Source organism: Pantherophis guttatus, chromosome 4 (assembly GCF_059756535.1).
Source record: "Pantherophis guttatus breed Tessera chromosome 4, ASM5975653v1, whole genome shotgun sequence".
NCBI lineage: Eukaryota > Metazoa > Chordata > Lepidosauria > Squamata > Colubridae > Pantherophis > Pantherophis guttatus.
The window spans coordinates 103,859,266-103,883,871 of NC_142066.1; positions in this window are offsets into that span (position 1 = coordinate 103,859,266).

Below are 24,606 nucleotides of genomic sequence, written 5' to 3' on the forward strand. Positions count from 1 at the left end.
AATTAAAAATTAGAATATTTTTAAGGCGGCAAGAATAATTAGCCTGTTAAAAATTGGTTGAAAAAGGCAAAGGGAGGGCTATCATGACACTAATCAACCCCATGTCTGCATGTTCCTCTAAGCTCCCCATGTAATGCCAAAAATTACTTCTCAGCCCTAGGAAGGCAGCAATGATCAACCATTTACAAAAAGCTTTGCCAAGAAAATGGTAGGTGACTTCTCCAGTCAGTCTCTGAGAAATGGACATAATTGAATTGGTGACACGTACTCATATATATTTGAGTCAATATTATACCTTGCAGAGCTACAAATAAGCCATAACAGAATTACACCTAAGCTAGAGATACTGGAAAATTTACAGCATGAATCTCAAGATTGCTTCTATTGCAATATATTATGTGCTATTCAGCAAAAGTCTTAATACTTTGGCTTTGAATAATCTTATTGTTACAGTTAGGATTTTATGTTAGAAATGTTACAAGTAGTATTACTATTATAAATAGTCCTCAACTTATGACCACAACTGAGCCTAAATTTTTTGTTGCTAAGCAAGATAGTTGTTAGGTGAATTTTGCCTGATTTTATGTCCTTTCATGCCATAGTTGTTAAGTGAATCACTTCAGTTGTTAAATTAGTAACATGGTTGTCCTGTCCCACTCACATATGCACGCACCACAAGGATTTGAAGTCTTTGTTGAGACTTCAGCAGCCCTGAATAGTATTCCCCAGGATTCTCCACGCAGGTACCAGAGCCTGTGTACCCAATAAATCCAATTTTCCCAGGTCAGGAAAAAGACAGAGCAAGTTCAGCAAAGACAAGTCCATGGTCCAAAACACAAATCCCCACAAGCCAAAATCCAATTTCAAGGTTCATAAGGCAAAGTCCTAAATCCAGAAATAGAGTCAAGGGTGAAGTTCCAAGGCAAGGGACACAGTGACTGAACAAACACACGATCCAAAATGGAAGAGTTTTGCTCTACTCCATGTGCAGGAATAAATTGCCGTCAGCTGGTGCAACTCATTAGGACAAATAAGGCTGCCTCCTTGCAAGTAGTCTCACTGACCTCTGTTGCGCCTCTTTCCTCTTGGGCCTGCACGCCTTAGGATCTGAAGAAGAGGCAGTTCCTCTTCATCCCCGCTCATTAGTTACAGCTGTGTCCCTTCTCCACCCATTGCTTCTGGCTAGCCTTCTAAGCCTCTTGGCTGCAGTTGCATTCCTTTCTTCCCATTGTTAGCCAGCTGCTCATTTGATTGCTCCTCCAGCCTTTCTGAAGTTCCTGGACTCTCCTTTTCTTCTTGCCCTACCCTCCTGGTTTGGAGTCCTAGTTTGGAGTCCCCCGCATCTTCCAGATGCTCCACTGTGACTGGCTTCCAAGTTCCTGAAGCAGGCTCATCATCTGAGCCCACTTCGGAGGCATCCATAACAACAATTGCTAAGTGAGTCTGGTTTCCCCATTCAGTTTGCTTGACAGAAGTTGCAAAAGATGATTACATGAACCTGGGATAATGTCCCAATGCGACACTGCAACCATCATAAATATGAACCGAATTTTGAGCACATGACCATGGAGATACTGCAACAGTTGTAAGTGTAAAAAAAGGTCATTGTTTCAGTGCTGTCGTAACTTGAAATGATCATTAAATGAATCGTTGTAAATCGAGGACTACCTGTATTAATTATAATGGTCTAGTATATATTGAATAATATATAATAGAAATCAATAGAATAACAGAGTTGGAAGGGAACTTGGAGGTCTTCTAATCAACACCCTGCTTAGGCAGGAAACCCTACACCACTTCAGACAAATGGTTATCCAACATCTTCTTAAAAATTTCCAGTGTTGGAGCATTCACAACTTCTGCAGGCAAGTTGTTCCACTGATTAATTGTTCTAACTGCAGGAAATTTCTCCTTAGTTCTAAGTTGCTTCTCCTTGATTAGTTTCCACCCATTGCTTCTTGTCCTGCCCTCAGATGCTTTGGAGAATAGCATGACTCCCTCTTCTTTGTGGCAGCCCATGAGATATTGGAACACTGCTATCATGTCTCCCCTAGTCTTTCTTTTCATTAAACTACCATATTTTCCGGTGTATAAGACGACTGGGCGTATAAGACGACCCCCAACTTTTCCTGTTAAAATATAGGGTTTGGGCTATACTCGCCATATAAGACTACCCCTCTTCCAATGCACACCAAATAAAAATTAAAAAACATCAACTGGCTCACCTACAATGTAAAAGCAGCAGTGCTAGACCCAAAATGGCCCCTGCAACAAGCAGGAACCTCACACAGCCACAAAAAGCCCCCCAAAAAAACTTTCACACTCTAAACACACACAACACAACACAACTGGCTCACCCACAATGTAAAAGCAGCTGTGCTAGACCCAAAATGGCCCCTGCAACAAGCAGGAACCTCACACAGCCACAAAAAGTCCAAAAAACCAACTTTCACACTTTACACACACAAAATTCCACATACAGCTTTGTGAGATTTTGTGTGTTTGTGTAGTTAGAGTGAAACACTACAGAAACACACTAAATCTCAGAAAGCTGCACAAATATTATTTTATTTTATTTTATTTTTATTTTTATATGAAAGCTAAATTTAAAACTTCCTAAACTTTAAATGGCTAGGTCTAAAAAAGAACAACTAAAAAAAACCCAATTGACTATTTTTTTTAAAGCTCCCAAAGGGGGAAAAAACTTATCCAATAGAACAGGGGTCTCCAACCTTGGCAACTTTAAGACTTGTAGACTTCAACTCCCAGAATTCCTCAGCCAGCTTTGCTTTGCTGGCTGAGGAATTCTGGGAGTTGAAGTCCACAACTCCCTGCTTGCTTGATTGCAGGCAGGGAGTTGCTTCCTGATGGAATAGATTCAGGCAAGCGAAGCAAGGCAAGCGTTGCGACTAGCAGCTGAGGTAAGCAAGCTGGAGGAGGAAAACTTTTTTACATGGCTCTGGCCATCCCAGCTGAGTTGCAGGGAACTCAGCTGGGATCTTCAGAGCTTGGATCATCAGAGTAAAAGGGAAAAAACTTTTTTCCTTTTACATGGTTTCTGGCGATCCCAGCTGAGTTGCAGGGAACTCAGCTGGGATCGTCAGAGCTGGGATCGTCAGAGCTGGGATCACCAGAGCCATTTAAGGCTCGTCAGAGCCTTTCGGGCTGGTCTGCCTGGTTACAGGAGAACGACACCCGGCGTATAAGACGACCCCCGACTTTTGAGAAGATTTTCATGTGTTAAAAAGTCATCTTATACACCGGAAAATACGGTAGATATACCCAGTTCCTGCAACCGTTCTACATATGTTTTAGCCTCCAGTCCAGGGGTGGGTTCCACCTACCTTTACCACTGGTTTGTAGCGGGACCGCACTTACGCACTTGCTTCACTCGTGCATGTGCAGAAGCTTCTGCGCATGCGCAGATCACCCATGATGATGTCATGGTGGGTGGGCAGAGCCTCCTGCCAGTATTTATTTATTTATTTATTTATTTATTTATTTATTTATTTATTTATTTATTTATTTATTTAATTTGTATACCGCCCTTCTCCCAGAGGGGACTCAGGGTGGTGAATAGCCACAATTAAAAAACATACAAATACAAAAGTTAAGATAATTAAAAAAGAATTAAATCATTAGCTTCCCAATTTAAAACCCCCAAATCCATAAAATTTAAAATCCCAATTAAAAACCATTTAGGCTAGGCTGGCTTGGTGGAATAAAAACGTCTTCAGGGCTTTACGTAGTTTTACTACTTTCAGTAGTTTTACTACTGGTTCTATAGAACCGGACCGAACTGGGAGCAACCTACTACTGCTCCAGTCCCCTAATCATCTTTGTTGCTCTTTTCTTTTCTTTCTTTTTTTTAAAACAATTTTTATTGCTTTTTTTTTCTCCTCTCCCACCTTCACCCACATCTTTCTTTTTTTTTTTTGAACAGAGTGTTGGCTGTTTCTTATCTTATACAATTAGTCAAATTCAAATACATTTTATTCAATTACAATTTTTGCCATCCCCCCCTTTTCCTTTTTTTTTTTGAACATACCTCAGTATTTCTATACTTGCACACATAAACATCTTCTTCATTTATCCCTAAACTCTAACTTTACTTTTTGTACATATTTATCCTCTTTTATTCTTAAACAATTCATTCTTTATCTTAATATATTTATATTTGTTTGTTCAGAGCTGCCTTTCTTCCACTTCATCTTTTTTATTGTATAGCAACCTTTCTCCTCAAACCTACCCTCTCCCTCTTCTCCTTCCAACTTTCTTTCCCCACCTTCTTCTTCTCTTCTCTACTTCCCCTTCCCTTCTCCTTCTCCTCCTTTCTTCCCCCCTGTCTTCCCCTCTCTCTTACTCTGGTTTCCCTTCCCTTCCTTCCTCCCTACTCTTCCATCCCTCTCTCTTCTTCCTCCTCCCTTCCAATTCTTTCCTTCATCTCTCTCTATTGATGTATTCATTTTCATTTTAATGTTTTCCATTGTGGAGTCCAGGCAACCCCAATCTCTTGTCTTTTTAATTATTAACAATATATTTCATCTTGTTGTCTTTTTCTTTCAAATCTTAACTCAAACAATTTTCTAATCCCTTATCTTTTTTACTTTTACCAATATATTTTTTCTGCTTTACTTCTTGCAAGTATAACATTTAAATCATTTTTATCATTTCAATTTCATTCAGTTTTACAATCAATTTCAATCATTAAGTATATTTCTCAAAACATCTTAACAATATATTTCCACTTATTCAAATATATATTTATAAAGCACATCTTAATCATTTCTCATTTTACCCAATCCGACTAGTTCTTAAAATATTCTTAATTTGTCTTTTCTCTTTTTAATTATGTTTCAAATATTTAGTTTGAAATATTCCAAATATTACATTTCCCCCAACTCATTTATCCATATTATTAAAATTTATCGTTCTATTGAGGATGTGACATTTATTACAGTTTTCCCATTGTTTCTACTTTTCTCTTCCTTTTTTGTATCTTTTCATTATTAATCCCATTATTAATATGGGATTAATATTAATCCCATTATTAATACTTATCTTGTATTTCAAAACTGTGAAATCTTTGCCCTTTATTTCCCATTGTTTTCCATCCCTTTTCCCTCTTTCTTATATTTCCACTGTTAATCCCAGTGTAATCATTTATGTTTTTAATATTTTTTCTTCTCCACCACCCTCTTTTTCTTCTTTGCCTTTTGTTTTCCCTTCTTCTTCCTTTCTTTTGTATTTTAAAATTCTGCACTCTCCTATTCTGCCCTATATTTCCCATTGTTTCTCCTTTCTCTTTCCTTTTTTGTGCCTTTTCATTGTTAATCCCAATATACTTATTTTGTATTTTAAAATCATAAAATCTTTTATTTTGTCCTTTATTTCTTATTATTTTCCATCTCTTTTCCCTCTTTCTTATCTTTCCACTGTAAATCTCAGTGATCATTTAAATTTTTTCTATTTTTCCTATTTCACCCTCTTTTCCTTCTTCGTTTCTTTTCTTTTTGTCCATACTTAATATTACAATTGTTTAATTTTCCATAGTCAATCTTTTTCTTTGTCTTCTTCACTATCCATCTCTCTTTCTTGTTTCTCATTAGTCTTTTCCTTTTCATCTTCAATGCCTTCTAGCTGTCTTTACCTCCTCAGATTTCGATTTTCCATGCAAATTTATAATCATTTCCTTTATTTCCAAACACATGGTCTTCATCAGTTCATTAAGTTCCTGTTCCATTTTATTCTTTCTGGGTTGATATTATTCCAGTTTTAAGTCACATTAAGGCCCCTCTTTTATAATCATCAAAGTCTATCCTCTTGTAGGCAAAACATATCCTCCTTAGTTCTCTCCAGTTATCTTTTTAAAAGTTCAAGGTTTTATTCCCCCCCCCCATTTCTTCGAAGGTTTTCTCAAAGTAGATAATTCCATGTCATGCTCTTCCTTCTCCTGCAGATGTCTCTCTATAATCCACAGTTCCACTTGACTAATTAACAAATCACCATTTTATTTGTAATCCACATCCGTGTTTACCAAGTCATAAAAGAGAAAAGGCCAGTTTTCACATCTTCTTTCATCTTTATATACAACCAATCAGTTTATAATCCAATCCAAATTGAATCCCAGTTCCAGATTTACATTTACATTTGTCAATCACTTTTAATTCTTTATTCGGGTTCTTCTATGGCGTGGTTGCCATTCTCACTTTCTCTTTCCGTCCGCCATTTTCCCCCACCGCTATTTAGCCGCAATTTCCACGCCGGGGTAATTTTAGTAATAATTTAGTAGTTAAAAATATTTAGAATGTTCTTTTTATTGTCTGTGGGTTATCCAATCACTCACCCAACACCAGCACTCTGTCCAAATCTTCCCTCCTGCACATCGCTTGATCCAGAGGCTCCAGCTTCATAGAGATTCACCCTGATCGCCGTTCCCCGTCACCGGCTTGGAGAGAGTTTCTCGGGCTATCCAAGGGACTTGCCTGTCCCTCTTTAGACACTGAGCTTCCTCTCTTTCTTCACTGTCCCTACAGGACAGCTTCAGTCTGAAGACCCCCCGGTGTCGGACCATCTGGCTGGTTTTTGCTGAGCTCGTCGGAGCCCGGCATTTTTCCAGCCAGTCACGCTGTGCCTCTTCCGGATTCTCCCTTTGTTGCTCTTTTCTGCGCTCTTTCTAGAGTCTTAACATCTTTTTTACATTATGGTGACCAAAACTGAATGCAGTATTCCAAGTTTGGCCTTACCAAGACATTATAAAGTGGTATTAACACTTCACATGATCTTGATTCTATCCCTCTGTTTATGCAGCCCAGAACTGTGTTGGCTTTTTTGGCAACTGCTGCACAGTGTTGACTCATATTTAAATGGTTGTCCACTAGGAATCCAAGATCCGTCTCACAGTTACTACTATTGAGCAAGGTACCACATATACTATACCTGTGCATTTTGTTTTTCTTGCCTAAATGTAGAACCTTACTTTTTTCACTATTGAATTTCGTTTTGTTACATAGCGCCCAATGTTCAAATCTGTCAAGATCCTTCTGTATCTTAAGCCTATCTTCTGGAGTGTTGGCTATTCCTGCCAGCTTGGTGTCATCTGCAAATTTGATGAGTTCCCCATCTATCCCCTTGTCCAAGTCATTGATGAAGATGTTGATGAGTACTGGGCCTAAACAGAGCCTTGGGGTACTCCACTGCATACTTCCCTCCATGTTGATGCAGTTCCATTGAGGACTACACATTGAGTGTGGTTGGTCAGCCAGTTACAAATCCATCTGGTGGTGATGTTGTCTAACCCACATTTTTCTACTTTTATCTAGTAGTAGGTTATGGTCTACTTTATCAAATGCCTTACTGAAGTCCAAGTAAATTATATCGACAGTATTCCTCTGGTCCACTAATTTTGTCACTTTGCAAAGAATGCAATAAGATTAGTCTGGCATGATCTGTTTTTGACAAATCCGTGTTGGCTTTTGATTATTACTTTGTTTGCTTCTAGGTGTTCAATGATTTGTTGCTCGATTATCTTTTCCAGAATCTTCCCTGGTATTGAGGTCAGGCTGATAGGTCTGTAATTTCCTGGATCTATTTTTTTTTCCTTTTCTGATGATGGGAACTACATTAGCTCTTTTCCAGTCCTCTGGCAGTTCCCCGGTGCCCCAGGATCTTTGAAAGATATAGTTCAGTGGTTCTGAGATCTCATCTGCCAGTTCCTTCAGAACGTTGGGGTGTACTCCATCCGATCCTGGTGATTTGAACTCATCTAGGGTAGACAGGTGTTCACTTACCATTTTCTTCCCTATTTTAACTTGTGTTCCTAATCTGTTTTTTGTGGTGCTGTTTTTGATAGGTTGGACTGTTTTTTCCCTTTGTGTAAAGACAGATGCAAAAAACGAGTTAAGTAGTTCTGCTTTCTCCCTGTTGCTTGTCACCTTCTTGCCACTTTCTCCCAGCAATGGACCATTTTTTTCCTTGACTTTTTTCTTGTTTCTAACATGTTGGAAGAAGGTTTTTTCGTTATTTTTACTTTTGTTGCAAGCCTTTGTTCATTGTGAGCCTTAGCTTTCCTCACTTCATCTTTACAGGCTCTGGCTATTTGCTGATATTCTGTCTTAGTTATTTCCCCTCTTTCCACTTTTTATACTTGTCCTTTTTGTCTTTCATTTGTCAGAGAGTTCTTTATGCAGCCATGCTGGTTTCTTTTGAGAACTATTATTTTTCTTCTTCATTGGTATTGTTCTAGACTGGGCTTTTATAATCTCACTTTTCAAAATTTCCCAAGCTTCTTGAATTGTTTTCCTCTTGAGGATTCTCATCCGTGGAATCCTTCCCAAGCTCTCTCTACGTTTATTGAAATTAGCTCTCTTAAATCCAAGACTCTAGTGTGACTTTGTTCTACTACTTGTGTTTGTCTGGGTTCCAAGGAACACCCCCAACGAAATAAAGCTCTGAAGCCTGAGGTTCCTCAAAGTTCCAATTTATTAGAGATGTCATGTTGGCACATCTGGGAAAAGCCAAATCTTAAAGCTTCCAGGTTTTCTCCACCCAGCTAACAGTTCACAACCCTGCCCCACACCCACAAGTTTATCACATTGTCCAATCAGCTCTTCACACTCAACTGGATACAATCTTTCGGCAGGCTCCATTAGACGCAGGCAAAAGTCCTTGAATACGGAATGTTGTTATGATTAACTTTCTACCACTCCAACAACAACCCCCTCCCAACTTTCCCAGCTGAAATATGTGGCAGTTAAGAAGCAAAAAAAAATTGTCTTCCAAAACTGACAGGGTTTGCATAATGTTGAATTCCAATATTGGGAGATCACTTGACCCCAAGGTTTGTGTAGCTTCAACACCTTTTATCATTTCATCTCTGTTAGTGAGAATTAAGTCCAATATGGCTGATCCCCTTATTCCCTTCTCTACTTTTTGGGAAACAAAGTTGTCTGCTAGGTTTGTTAGGAACCTGTTGGATTTTCCACTTGGTGCAGAGTTTGTCTCCCAGTTGATGTCAGGGTAGTTAAAATCCCCCATTACTATTGTGATGTGCTTCCTATATACCTTAGTTATCTGACTAGCAAAAAGTTCATCTACTTCCTCTGTTTGGTTGGGTGGCCTATAGTATAGACTGTTTCGGATAAGCTTTTATTAACAAAGTAAAACTAACAAACAACACTTATAAAGCATTTTCAAAGGCAATACCCAGGAACCGGAAACACCTCATAGAGGCACATAGAGATAAAGATTAAAAACAACACAACCCCATAACATCTCCCCTTTTCTAATAACAGCAACACTTTCTACAACTTGAGTCTATCAGGGGGGCGTGAGAATCTACCACTCCGAGTAACGACCGGCTCCTCACACCTGACTCTCTCACACAGGCCGGATCTCTTCACTCGCCATTTTCTGAAGCCTCAGATGTTTGGCTATCATCAGACACACCAACTTGCTCAGGACTGTCATCAATGTCAGACGAGCATTCATTATTATTCTTAAGTAGGTTTGGCTTGGCAACTGGCTCTGACCCACCCACTGGATATGAGGAGTCTGGTTGCTCAGCCACACGCAAGTCCACACGGTTCCGCCGATATCGGGTTCCTCCAACCTCCACCAAATAGGAGCGAGGTGCCACTTGTTGTAAACAGGTACCCCTTTCCCAATGGCCAGTCCGATCTCCAGGCAGTGGTCTCATCCGAATTCGTTCTCCCACCTTTAACTCTGGCAAGTCTCTTGCAGATCTATCATATTTGGCCTTCGCCACTTGCCTCCTCTGCCATAGCCTTTCCGCGACCCCTTGTATCATCACAGGCTCAAGCAACTTATTTGCCACGGGTAAGGACGTCTTTAATCTCCGTGACATTAATCTTTGTGCTGGGCTACTGTCCATACCTTCAGTTGGAGTATTCCTCCAATGTAAAATAGCCTTCCACGGATCGCTACATTCGCCATGTGCTTTCCTACATAAGTTCTTAGCAATCTTTACAGCTGATTCAGCTTTTCCATTCGCTTGCGGATAACGTGGCGATGAAGTAATATGATCAAACTCCCACTCAGCAGCAAATTTCTTGAATTGCAGACTTACAAATTGAGGACCATTATCTGTAATCACTACATTTGGTTGCCCGTAACGTGCAAACTGAGACTTACATCTCTTGATGGTGGTCTCAGCTGAAAGGTCTGGAAGGAGGTCAATTTCCCAATAATCTGAATAATGGTCCACTATTATCAAGTGCTCTTTCCCTGCATAATTAAACAAGTCCATACTAATGATCTGCCAGGGTCGGGATGGTATCTCATGTGACATCATAGTTTCTTTCTGTTGCTGATATGCATATTCATTACAGATGGTACAATTACTGACAAAATCCTCAATTTCGCTTCGCATATTCGGCCAGTACAATGTGTCACGGGCTTGTCTATAGCATGCCTCCCCACCAATATGGCTTGAATGGATGCGCAATAACATCTCCAATCTCAATAATTTTGGCATTATAACTCTTGGGCCCTTATACAGAATACCATCTTGTACAGCGATCTCATCTCTGAAGGACCAGTATTCCCTTACAATCATGGGAACTGCCTCTTTCACATCCGGCCACCCTCTCAGCACGATATTCTTTAGTGTCTGTAGGGCCACGTCAGCGTCCGTATGTTGCCTCAACTGCTGTAACCGCTGATTCGTAACATTAAGATAATCTGCTTGGTTAATTTCAGCAAAACATATTTGTTCCTGTCACAGCCAACAAACCGTCTGATATTCATGTTCTCCTCCCGTAGCTGACTGATCTACTGTGGCTCTACTCAGGGTATCGCTGGTATACATTTCACGTCCTGGCTTAAAAACGACATCAAGATTATAATGCTGTAAACTGAGCATCATGCTTTGCAAACGCTTCACGGCACACAGAAGAGGCTTTTTGAATATAGTTATTAACGGTTTGTGATCAGTTTCAACTGTAATTATATTTCCACCATAAAGGAAATAATAGAAACGCTGGCAGGCAAATACAATACTTAAACATTCTTTCTCAATCTGAGCATAGTTTAACTCTGCTGGCGAAAGCACTCTGGACGTGTATGCAACCACCTGACCTTCTTGTAACAGACAGCATCCCAGACCGTTCTTACTTGAGTCGCTTTGAATAGTAACCATCTTTGTAACATCATAGTATTTTAATACTGGAGCAGTAGTAACCAAGCGTTTTATCTCTTGCACTGCCTGGTCATGTTTAGGGAGCCAGTGCCAAACTGTCTTTATCCAACAGATGTCTCAATGGCTGGCACACCTCAGATAAATGTGGCAAAAAGTTTGCTAGATATGTAACAAAGCCAATGAATCTCTGCACTGCTTTAGCATCAGTAGGCGGTGGCATGTTCACAATAGCTCTGATCTTGTCTGGGTCCCCTTTTAACCCCTGTGATGTTAAAATATGTCCATGAAAGCGGACTTCTCGCACCTTAAACTGCAGCTTCTTTATACTGAGCCTCAGCTTCACCTGCTTACACTGCTCCAATAGTGCCATCAATTTCCCATCATGATCATGTTCCGCTTCATCATCAGTGTCACCACATCCAACTATAAGGATATCGTCAGCTATAGGCTCAATTCCGCTGAGACCACTCAATAATTCCTGATGCTTCCTTTGATACGTCTCTGGTGCTACGGAGACACCAAAGGGCAGTTTAAGCCACCTCTTTCTGTCCCAAGGAGTCCAAAATGTAGTCATATAACTGCTCTCTTTGTCCAGTTTACACTGTAGGAAGGCATCCCTGGCATCAACAAGTGTAAAAACCCGTGCCTTAGGCAGCTTGTGCAAAACATCCTCTAACGTTGGCATTGGGTAATGCGATCGTTTCAAAGCCATATTCAAAAACTTGGGATCGATGCAAATTCGGATCTTTTCCAACTTCCTAATCACCACCATATTACTTATCCAGTCGGTTGGCTCTGCTACTGAAACAATATGTCCCTCTGCTTCATATTTATCCAACTATGCTTTAACCTGTGCCTTAATGGCTACAGGGACATTGCGTGAGGCACTTTGTACTGGAGGGACAGCGGGATCAAGTTGAAAGTGAACCTCTCCTGGAACTGATGCAATAGGGCCCTCAAAACCTCCCTATAAACTTGGAGGACTTGATGCTTTATCAATGGTCTCCCGAAGGCTTTGGAGAAATAGGTTTCAACATTATGCAACTCCCTCGAAATGGTAAATCGCATCAGTCCCAAACGTTCACACGTTGAGCCTGACAGTAATGGCTTTTGATCTACATCCACAATTTCAAATTCCAATTTGTGAGTAACTCCACGTATGTTACACTCTGTATAAAATAAGCCTAGTGACTCCATCAGTTCCCCCGAATATAACTTTAACGTGGCACTACTAGGCTGAAGGGGTGTCTCAGGTGCCAATTTCCTTTTATTCTTTAGACTCATCATATCGCATGTTGCCCCCGAGTCCAACTGACAAGATTGAGTTATATCATTAAATTGAAAATTAACAAACCACTTTTTGCCTTTTGAATGTACTGCACCAATGCATTCTTTCATATAGATCGCATCTGTGGTAAACAGCAATACATCCTCTAAGTCCGGCGTTTGCTCGACCATATGCAACTTCCTTGCTGCCAGACACACCCCAGCAAAATGGTTCAGCCTCCCACACACCCTACAGATTTTACCATACGCTGGACACCGATCTTTCCCACGTGCGTGCACATTGTCACAGTATTTACACGGTGTGTGGTTGTCTGCTGACAAATTGCGAGGCTTCTGTTTAAACTGCTGCTGTTGCTGACAATTCCTCACATTTGGCTGGTGCCTGGAAGCTACATTAACACAGTTGGTCTGTTTATCTCGCTCCAACGCCATCAGCCGTTTATCTGTAAGTTCAGTAGTCCAACATGTTTCTATGGCTAATTGCAAAGTTAAACCATGTTCCCTTAATAAACGGCGGCGTTTACTTTCCTTGGCAACACCCAAAACTATTTTGTCTTGGATGAGTTCATCTCTCAGGGAACCGTAATCACAGCTAGCCGCTCTTTCCTTTAAGCGTGTTACAAAGGCGTTTATCGTCTCCCCTTCTTCCTGCACGCAGCTGCCAAAAATATATCTTTCATATATAACATTCTTATGCGGTCTGAAGAAAGCTTCCAAAGCATCCAAAATAGCCTTAGTATCAGTCCTCTGCTCTTCTGTAAGAGTTAAACTATGCTTATAAACATGAAGACATTCTGCACCCGTCAATCTTCTTAATGTGGCAGCTTGTACTGCTGCCAGCTTATCATTTAAGCCTGTCACCAAAGCGTAATCTTCAAACTCTGCCCTAAAGTTTTCCCAATTAGTGCTAGAGTCCTCACTTACTCGCATGGGTTGCGGCAGTGGTATATTATAGCTATATTTCTTACTTCAAACACTCCACTTTCAGGGCCGAACCACTTCTGACACCATGTTTCGGATAAGCTTTTATTAACAAAGTAAAACTAACAAACAACGCTTATAAAGCGTCTTCAAAGGCAACACCCAGGAACCGGAAACACCTCATAGAGGCAAATGGGGTTAAAGATTAAAAGCAACACAACCCCATAACATAGACATATGGCAATGTCATCTCCCCCCCTTTTAATATTGACCCAAATGCATTCAAGATAATTTTCATCATTGTTGTGCTCTATTTCTGTAGAGATGTAGTTATTTCTTATATATAGCGCAACTCTACCTCCTCTTTTATTTGGTCTATTTCTTTTAAATAATTTATATCCCTCTAGCTGCATGTTCCATTTGTGGGGTTCATCCCACCAAGTTTCCATAATGGCAACAATATCATATCTGCTCTCATGTATTTGAATTTCTAATTCACCCTGTTTATTCCTCATACTCTGTGCATTGGTGTATAGACATTTGAGTCCATTTTGATTGATCCTGTGTTTACTGTCTACATAACCTGTGTTGTGCCTGACTGCCCCTACTTTCTTGCCACCTGTTTGATTAGTGCACATGGTATGGCACTCACTATTAGATGCTTGGCTTTGTTTGACAGCAGGGCTGATAATCTTACCTGCACAGACATCTATGTTACATGCACAGATAACCCTATTAATTTTGGATTGCTGGGGACAGAAATGTTCTGTGTCAATTAATTCTCTGTCCCCACTGTTCAGTTTAAATATTTATCCAGAAAATCTGTGAATTTAATGCTAAGTAACTCAGTCTCTTTCTTTAATGGATGCAAACCATCTCTTTTGTACAGTTTTTCATTGGACCAGCTGCAGACATCATGACTAATAAAACCAAAGCTTCCCTTTTACACCACTCCTTTAGCCACACATTAATCTCCGCTACACACTGGCCTTTCCCTTTTTTTCCTTATATACTGGTAAAACCTCTGAAAAGATAAGCCTACAACCCAGGGGTGGATTCTAAATTTTCTTACTACTGGTTCTGTGGGCATAGCTTATTTTGTGGGCATGGCTTGATGGTCATGTGACAATGGGCATAGCTTGATGGTCATGTGACTGGGTAGGCATGGCCAACTCAATGTCACTCATGTCAAGGGGTGCCTCACCTGGCCCCTCCCCTCCCAGCCATTCCTTGTCACACCCAGCCTCAACATATCTATTGTTCTGTAAAAATGTTGTTCATTTTTTTTCAACTTTATTATCTACATACTATAGATGCACTTTCATGGACCACTGAAAGGAGGAAATGGCTCACATGCTTTGCCCAAGACTATGATAGGCAACAGTTTTTAAAGGGGCTGCCAGAAAGAAGGGGGGGCAATGTATTTTCCAAAGCACCAGAAGGCAAAACAAGAAGCAATGGATGGAAACTGAACAAAGAGAAAAGCAACCTAAAACTAAGGAGAAGCTTCCTGACAGTATGAACCAATATAGATGCAGAAATATTTCAGTCATAATTTCACATATAAAATAGCCATTTGTGTAATACAACCTGCATATTGTTCAAAACAGTCATTAGTATTACAGCTGATGTTTGACAGCAAGCCTAAAAGTCAAGGATTACAAAAGAGCTTCTTTCTCTGTATGTATACAAAACATCACATACCAGGAATAGCATATTAAGATGGACATGCAGTGGTGGGTTTCAAAATTTTTTACTACTGATTCTGTGGGTGTGGCTTGGTAGGCATGGAGTGGCGGGCATGACAGGGGAAGGATACTGCAAAATTATCCCCATTCCCTCCCCACTCCAGGGGAAGGTTACTTCAAAATCTCCATTCCCTCCCCACCCCACTAACCTGCTCTGGGAAGGAATCAAACTCCCCCCTCTTTATTTCCCCAAATAAAATATTACTCATAAGAAAAGCAAGGAAAAATCAAGCTGCTAACAAGTAACTAAAGTAGGACGTAAAGTGAAATTTGGGTATAAGAGTGAAATGATACAGGATTGGCTTGGATGATCTCTGAAGGGTCCCTTGACTTGTTATTGTAAGAGACAGTTGCTGAGTTCAAAAAGTCAAACCACAGAGTTAGCTAACTTTCTCGTTCCATGTCAAAATGCAGAACTAAAAACCACATGGATCAGCATGATCAGCTTTCCTGCCTAAGCAATAAGGGGGCCTAGCAGATGAGATGGATTTCACATATTTCCTGTTTTTGCTACTACTGAAGAGTATAAGAATGTGTGTTTTAAAGATAGGAGTTGTTCAGATGTTAGATTATTATATCTGTCTGAACCTTTGGCCAAAATAAAGTTTCTCTTGATTTCAAAGTCCAACTCCTTTATTTTTCTGCAACATTTCTGGTGAGCCAGCCAGGAGTTGGAGCGATATTTTGCTGAGGACGGCATGGACTAGCCGGTGCCCAGAAGAGGCCGTCTTGCCCAACCTTCAGGCACCACTGAGAGTTTTTCTCTGGAAGGAAGCAGACGGCCCCTCTGGATACTCGGTGGCTCCAACCGATCCAAGAACTAGACAAAATCTTAAAATCTTGCTTAAAGCATTGTAAGCCGCCCTGAGTCTCCGGAGAAGGGCGGCATATAAAAATAAATTTAAAAAAATCAAAAAAAAATCAAGACAAACTAATAAATAATGCTGGCTGAGAAAAGAAGACGCCTGCCGGAAAATATTGTGGGAATTGTAGGCCCACTCCTTGAGAGTGGAAGAGGGGACCTGTTCACGTCCCTGGGTCCGGGAACGTCCCTTCCTAATGGAACCGGTGTGTCCTAATAAGACTCTAGAATTGTGTGGGTGGTTAAGCCATTGCAGTTCCTATTGGTGACCGTTGGAACGTCCAGCACCGTAGGTCAGTGGCAATGTCTTAAAAAAATGGGTGGCAGAGAAGAAGTGTTCCCTGAACACCTCTTCAATGTATGTTGAAGAATTTTAAGAAAGGTTTCAGTGGGGATTATGGAGATCCCAAGGCCAATCCAGGTGACTTAAAGAAATTCTGTGAAAATGAATGGCAAATAGTAGTGAAACAGAACCCTGACATGAAAGCTTGTGTAGCATTGGAAATGCCAAGGGGACTGAGCCCCAAATATTCTAAAGTAGAGGAACTCCAGGCAACTGTAGATTTGAAGGGACATAAGCTGGGAGAGGAGTATGTACTCCCAGACGGAAGAATTTTTGTGCCCACCAATTTAGCCTGGCCAGTAGTAAAAGCCTCTCATTCAACAACACATATGGGCAAGACTGCATTAGCAGAAGCACTTCAGCACATAGCTTACATCGATTGCCTCCACTCACTATGTGTCCATGCAAGTAAGAAATGTAACACATGTGCACAAGTTAATTCAAGGCAAGGACCTAGACTTCCACCTGGGAGTCAGCCCAAGGGATATTATCCTATAGATTCACTAGTTGTTGATTTCACAGACATGCCCAAATGTGGACTCTATAAGGCAATGCTAGTCATAGTGTGCAATTATACTGGATGGCCTGAATGTTTTCCCACCCAAGACAAAACAGGCACGTGAAGTGGCTAGAATCCTACTCAACAAGGAAATTTTGTTGGCCCTGTGTTGGGGGCAGCAGGTCCTCCCAGGTTCCTGTTTTTAAAGAGGGGTCTGAAAACCAGTGGCAGAGAATTTCTTAACAAGAAGAAGTACGCATACGCTGTAAGGGAACCGGTGTCCTTTCCAGGCCCTTTTCCTGAAAACTGATGCTGTGTAGCCCAGCTGAATGAAAGTGTGAAACCCCACATTGAAAGGGGAAACATGGGAAATTGCAGCTCGAGGTGGTAGAGATCCCTTCAGGAAACTTGTTTGAGGCATGGGATGAGAGACAGATGCCTGTCCTGCTCAGTATGAAGAAGAGAGAGGAAAACATGTGTAGGAAATGGTCTTTGCTGAGGGATGACACAGGAAAACCAATATGGCTAAATAAAGGTGCTTAAAAGAAAAGGGAAAATGTTGGGGGTTTTGTTTGTTTGTTTGTCTCTTTCTCTGTCTTCTATGCAACTAATGGTACGTTTGTTAAGATCTATGCCTTCCCGGCTTCCGGTTGGTGCCGCCGCCGTTGCTAGATGGTCTCTTCAAGACCGCCAGCCCCGCCGCCCGTAAAGAGCTGCCTCTACAGCTGAGAGGCAGCTTGAAAAACTCCACGATCTTGAAGAATTGGGAGGAGAGCCGGCAAGATAAGGTAGAGCCCCCTGCAAAGTCCCCAGACTGTCTTTTTTGCTTCTGGGGAGGAAGCAGGGTGAGGCTCCCTTTCCAGCTCGCCGTGGCTCCGGACTCCGGGGACAACTCTGCATTTAGCAGAGCCAGACGACGCGACCAACATAACTAGCAAAAGCCAAGCGAATTACCAAAAAATAAACAGGGTGGAATTTGGACTTGAAATTCAAACTGCAAGTATTTTTATTAGCCCTGTGATGAGCTTAAGAACTGAGAAAGTAAAAGTTTGCTAAAATGGCGTCCGGCTTCAGCGATAGGGAAAGCTGAAAGTGAAAGTGGATTTGCCTGAGTGTTTAATACGCTACAAAGTAACTAAAAGTAACAGCGCTGGCTAGAAGAAAAGGGAAAAGTTCTTTTTAAAGTGATTTTGATCTGTTCCTTCTCCCTTGAGATTTGACTAAAACTGGGGAAATTTCTGAAAGGATTCTGTGGTGAAAAGGGAGGGAGGACTTCCTTCTTAGAAAGATTCAGTCTGCGTGGTAGAATGGCTTCAAAGCAGGCAAAGGCAGCCAAAGCTGCAAGGGGGGGGGGGTTCCCCCACTCACAAGCCACAAGAGCAGCCCTTAAGTTTGCAGACTCAAAGCCAAGCACAGGAGACTGGTTTTAAAGATTTGAAGGAATTTATTGCTGCGGCTGTGTTGAATCAAAATGAAGTTTTGGACTAGAAATTTGAAAAATCTCAACAGGAAATTAAGGAGGTGGTTCAAGAAAAGTATGACAAGATGAAGCGTGACATACTGACAGTTGTGACTGGCTTGTCAGAAGCAGTTGTTCAGATTGATAAAAAAGTGGAAGAAGTAGAATCTAAAATGAAGGAAGCTGATTATAAAATTTCTAATGTTGATAATAAAACGCAAAGGATTGAAAATGAAGTGACAATGATGCAATTTAGACTCATGGAGTTTGCTGTAAGACTGAGAGGAATAGAAGAGAACAATAGAGAGGATTTGAGAAGGGTTTGTGCTGATGCCCTGGCTGTGATGCTAAAGGTTGACCCTGAGGAGATTTTGTGCAAGATTGACAAGGTCTATAGAGTGAATTCTTGGGTGGCAAGGCAAAGGAAACTGCCTAGAGATGTGGTGATCTACTTTACAGATAGAAGAATAAGAAATGATATTTTACAAAAGTCTTTTGCTTCTACTATTCAAGTGGATGGAAGGGAGATTGGGATCTACAAAGAGTTGCCGCCTAAGATGCTAAGAGATAGAAAGGATTTTGGATTTTTGGTGACTGAATTAAAGAAACGACAAATTCCATTTAGATGAGATGCTCCAGTTGGAATAATATTGAGGTATCAAGGAGAGAGATATCGATTAAATACTGTTGAAAAGGTGGAAGAATTTTATTTCAATGTTTTTAAAACTGGTGCTGCATCTCCACGTACATCCTCAGTGTTAGGTATAGTGGAGGGTGAGAAAGAGAAGCAATTTGAACAAGAGCTTGAAGAGCAGCGAAAACAGATGGAGGTGGAGGCAATGGAAATTCAAGGAGCAACGGGGATTTTTAGATGCACCATTGCTGGATCTTCCTCTAGAGGCTATAGGTGGATCACCTAAAAATACAAGAGAAGTGGCAGCGGATCTCGATTTGATGTTGCACAATGCTAAAGACCAGCGTATAACTCGAGCAGCTTATAAACAAATTCTAGAGAAACAACAACCGCAGAGGTCTAAGCCACCACAAGATAAGCAGGGAGTCAATGGTAAAGCACAAAAATCTGAAGCTATGGGAGGAGCTAAGCCGAAGACTACTAGCCTGGAACAGAAACTTCAGCAAATGCTCTTAACGCTTCAGGAGACTACAAATGACAATTAAGTTTTTATCTTGGAATGTGAACGGACTGAACTCACCACAGAAAAGAAGGAAGATATTTCATTATTTGAGACAATTTAATAATGATGTTATTTGCTTACAAGAAACTCATATTAGAACATAAGATCAAAAATATTTGATAAATTCTATATTAGGAGCACAGTTTATAGCTTCAAATTCGGAGAAAAAGAATGGTTTTTTATATAAATGGTCTTTTATATAAATAAAAGACTACCAGCAAAAATTTTAGAAGCAGATGACTGTGGAAGATATATAGCAATTGAACTCTCTACAGACAATGGTCCAATTTTGGTGATTGGAATTTATGCGCCTAATCAGCAACAAGAAATTTTTTATAAAATATTGTATTCTAAAATATTACAGTGGGACTTCAGATCTATTTTACTTATGGGAGATTGGAATGGAGTAATAGATCCCAAAAAAGATAAAAAGAGTTTGGCAAAGTCATGTATTAAATTACCACAGATCTTTTTTGATATGAAAGAAGATTTGGAATTGAAAGATATATGGAGAATGCATAACCCAAAAGAATTGGACTTTACTTTTTTTTCAGATAGACATAGATCCTTCTCTAGGATTGATTTTATTCTACTTACGGCTGATTTACTTTTAAAAACAAAGAAAACAAAGATATTTCCGAGGACTTTAACTGACCATAGCCCAGTATGGATAGAAATAGAAATGGAAAAGAATGAGAGAAGATCATGGAGAGTAAATGAAAACTTGTTTAGATATGAAAAGAATGTAAATGAACTTAAAAAACAAATGAAGGAATTTTTTGAAATGAACTTGAATAAGGGTACCCCTATTGAAATTGTTTGGGATGCGAGTAAGGCGTATATGCGGGGGGTACTGATCTATATGAACTCTAAACATAAATCAAATAAACAAAGAAAAAGATTAGAATTGGAAGGAGAGATAAAGAAAAAAGAACAGATGCTTATAAAAAATCCAACAGATGAAAAATTACAAGGAATTATAAAATTTTTGAAAGACTAATTTCAAATGCTTACAGTGGAACAAGCAGCAACTAATTTACAATTTGCAAAACATAATACATTTTGCAACGCTAATAAGCCGGGCAGGTGGTTAGCTTACACACTGAGGAAACAACAGAGTACTCAGACTATTGGTAGTATTGAGTATGGAGGGAAGGAAGTTTTTCAACAAAGACTAATTAAAGAAGCCTTCTTGGATTATTATACTGAATTGTATGCCAAAGATGATATACAGAATGAACTTATAAATAAATATCTAGATGAAAGGAGAGTTATGAAAATTTCTAGCGATCAAAAGGAAAGAACGAGTTTACCAATAACAGCTGAGGAGATTATTGCTGCTATTAAACAACTCAAAACAGCTAAAGCTCCAGGAACGGATGGCTTAACTGCAGTGTATTATAAAACTTTACAAGTAGAAATGATTGAATATCTTAAAGACTTATTTTGTAGCATACAACAAGGGGGTAAAATACCGCCTTCATGGAAAGCAGCTTTTGTTTCTTTGATACCGAAAGAGGAAGCAGGTTCTACAAAACCGGAGAATTTTAGACCAATGTCTCTCCTGAATACGGATTATAAAATTTTTGCAAAAGTATAGGCCAACAGATTAATGCCAGTTATTCAAGAGGTGATTCATCATGATCAAGCAGGATTTATGGAAGGCAGATACATGAAGGACAATGTGAGGCAAATTATAGATTTATCGGAATATCTTGAGAAGAATAAACAGACCTCTGCAGTGCTGGTGTTTCTGGATGTGGAGAAGCCTTTGATCGAGTGAACTGGAACTTTCTATTAAAGACTTTAAGAAAGATGGACTTTGGGGAGCAGTTTGTACGGGTGCTTTCAGCAATTTATCAAGAGCAAACGGCACAAATTATCATTAATGGAAGCTTAACTACAAACTTCAGTATAGAAAAAGACACAAGACAAGGTTGTCCGTTATCCCCGTTGTTGTTTATTCTAACTCTAGAAGTCTTGTTGAACACAATACGGGACTCTAGTACTTTAAATGGAATAGTTATAAGGCAAGAGGACTACAGAACAAGGGCATTTGCAGACGATCTGGTTGTTACCCTAGCACGGCCAATGGAATCAATAATTCAGATGAAAGACATTATAGAAGAATATGGTATGGTATCAGGATTTAGACTGAATCAGAAAAAAACCAAGATGATAGTTAAAAACATGACAGTTGATCAAAAGAAAGAACTTGAAAGGAAGGCAGGCTTTGAAATAGTATCAAAGGTGAAATATCTAGGAGTTCAAGTTGCAGATTCAAATATAAAACTGTTCCAAAACAATTATGAGGTGTTGTGGCGAAAGGTACAAAAGGATATGGACACTTGAAAAAAACTGCAGCTGTCTTTACTTGGAAGAATAGCAGCAGTTAAAATGAATGTTCTACCTAGATTTTTATTTTTGTTTCAAATGATTCCGGTGCTTAAAAGTGATAAACAGTTGATGGAATGGCAAAAAGGAGTGAATAAGTTTGTTTGCAATGAGAAAAAGCCAAGATGAAATTGAAAATTATGCAAGATGTTCGTGAAAGGGGTGGTCTTAAACTTCCAAACCTGCGACTGTACTATGAAGCAGCAGCATTGACACAAGCAAGCGATTGGTTTGGAAGGACAAAAACTGGAATACTGAATATAGAGAGTTATGATCTTGAATTTGGTTGGCATGCATATTTATTCTATGAAAATAAAGTGGATAAAGTATTCAATAGCCATATGCTTAGAAACTCCTTGATGAGAGTATGGAAGAAGCACCGGTTCAAATGGGATTATAAAATACCGTTGTGGTTGGACCTTGGTCATATCATACGGAATATAAATATAAAGTCACTCTTATATCCAAATTTCACTTTACGTCCTCCTTTACTCCTCCCTTTAAGACTCTATTTTATTTAGTTACAATTGAGTCTTACCTATTACAGAGCTTAAATCAGCAATGCAAGCATATAACATTTGGCATAACATAATCAATTCAGGATAAAGATATATAGTAGTGAGAAAGAAAAAGACAAGTAATACATATGGAATGACTTTCAAATCTCATTCTCTGAAGGCACTTTCTCTAGTCACCCGGTTGAGAGTTGTACATATATTCCTGCATCAGAAACTTCATTTTCATCAAAGAGATCGGAGTCAATTTTACGGTCAATAAGGCTTTCCATCAAAATCAACTCTTTCTCAATCCTTATCTCCTTCACTGCTCTCATAGCTAGCTGTCTGAACAGAGGTATTGCACAAGGAATAAAGGCCAGGCCTGCTATGGCACATAACAACAGGAATAACATCTGTTTAATCCAGCCGGACGCAGGCAACCAAGAGAACCACATTTCTGTTGCTTGTAACTTCTGACCCATTTTGGATGCCCGGTCCTGCAAATCCTTGGCAATCTCTCTGACCATACGTGATTTATTCATGTAGAAACAACAGTCTTCTCCCAGGAATACACACAAACCACCTTTCTCAGCGGTTAAAAGGTCTATGGCATGCCGGTTTTGTAAGACCATTGTTGCCAAAGAATCTATTTGGTCTTGCATCTTAACCAAGGTCCCTGCAATTTGGTTCAGGCTTTCTTGGAACTCCTCTGACAATTGTCTAAATTGTGCTATGGAGTGTGCCATTCCTCCTATACCTATTCCAACAGCTGTCCCTATCCCCAGAATTACTAATAGTGGGACTAAGAGTGGCACCCTTTTTTGAACATGCCCCATGAGGGGGACAGGGATAGTGTGCTCTCCACTGACAACACCTATTTTGGGGAAAAGATGTACCAGAGTGTATGTTCCAGTCCAATTTGTAGGTAAACACAAATACACATTTTTCCCACATAAAAAGAAAACTCAATTTCCCCCCCACACACACACCTATGTTCATGGGAAAGGCATGGGCTCGTTGGTTTTTCTCATTAGTCCAGACCCCCAAAGTCCCTGCCACTAGCATGCCAGTCAGCGGCTGTAATGGGACTTCTAATGTAGGGTCCTTTTGCTTATCTCTGAGAATTGGGCCTTCAAAAAGATAACAGGAGCTTGCATTTCCAGGGGGAAATAGGATACATAAACCTGTGTTGGACCTAAGGGAGAGCCAGACTGGAAATCGGGGTGGCTGAAATGGCCTCGGGCACTTTTCCTGGGACATATTCCATCCTCCCTATTTTTTACTGGAGACATGTGGTGTAATGTGAAAGTGACCTTCTGTTGAAATAAATGGTGGGCAGAAGGAGAAATACCACTAGTTAGTTTTACATCCATAAGTGTCACTCTAGGTGTATTTCTTGTATTTCTTGTCCTACAGAAATACCTGGTTCCTGATGTCGATTTACACACAAGGAGGGTGGCCTAGGATTTCCACACCAACAACTATAGGGCCAGCAATTGGGAAGTGGCTCATCCCCAGCCTTTTGAATGCGTTATAAAAGTCTCCTTGCAATTTGGCTACTGCCACTTTGGTTCTCCATCTAATCTCTTTCTCAAGGACTATTGTGGCCCTGGTCCTGACCCAAAGATCTGGCTCAATTGGAACAGCATTATAAGATGAAGGACCAGCAGACAAACACAACCAGCATTTTTGAACTAGGGCAGGGTCAGACTGATTAACTAGGCTTTGACTCAATTCCAGTATTCTTAACATGTAGTTCCCTTTTCTCAATTGTTGCAGGGGCCCATTCTCCCTTTGTTCTACCCCACTCTGTACCGGGACTGTCAGATGCTTGTCTTTAGGTCTTGGGGTTGGCTTAGGTCCAGGGTACCGACCCCACCTATTGATGATACATCGTTGGTGGGAGTGGACCTGTTTCAAAGTGTCCACACCTTGTGACCTGTTCCTGCCCTGTTCTTCGGGGTTTTCAACTTTCCTGGAAGCTTCCTCAAGGGCAAGGGGGGTCACTCGGGCATTCTCACATTGGGAACTACTGTTCAGGATGTTATCATTCATTAGGCCCCTTACCAATAATAGCCAAAGCCACAAAAAACTCATAATTGTCCCCTACACAGAACCTATCCAATCACAATTCCCTTAATCTACAAAATCACCACGTCAGGAAGAAGAGTTATATGTGACTCTTACGGTTATATGTGACTTGGGAAAAGGCAATATCAGTCTTAGTATCCCACAGAACCAT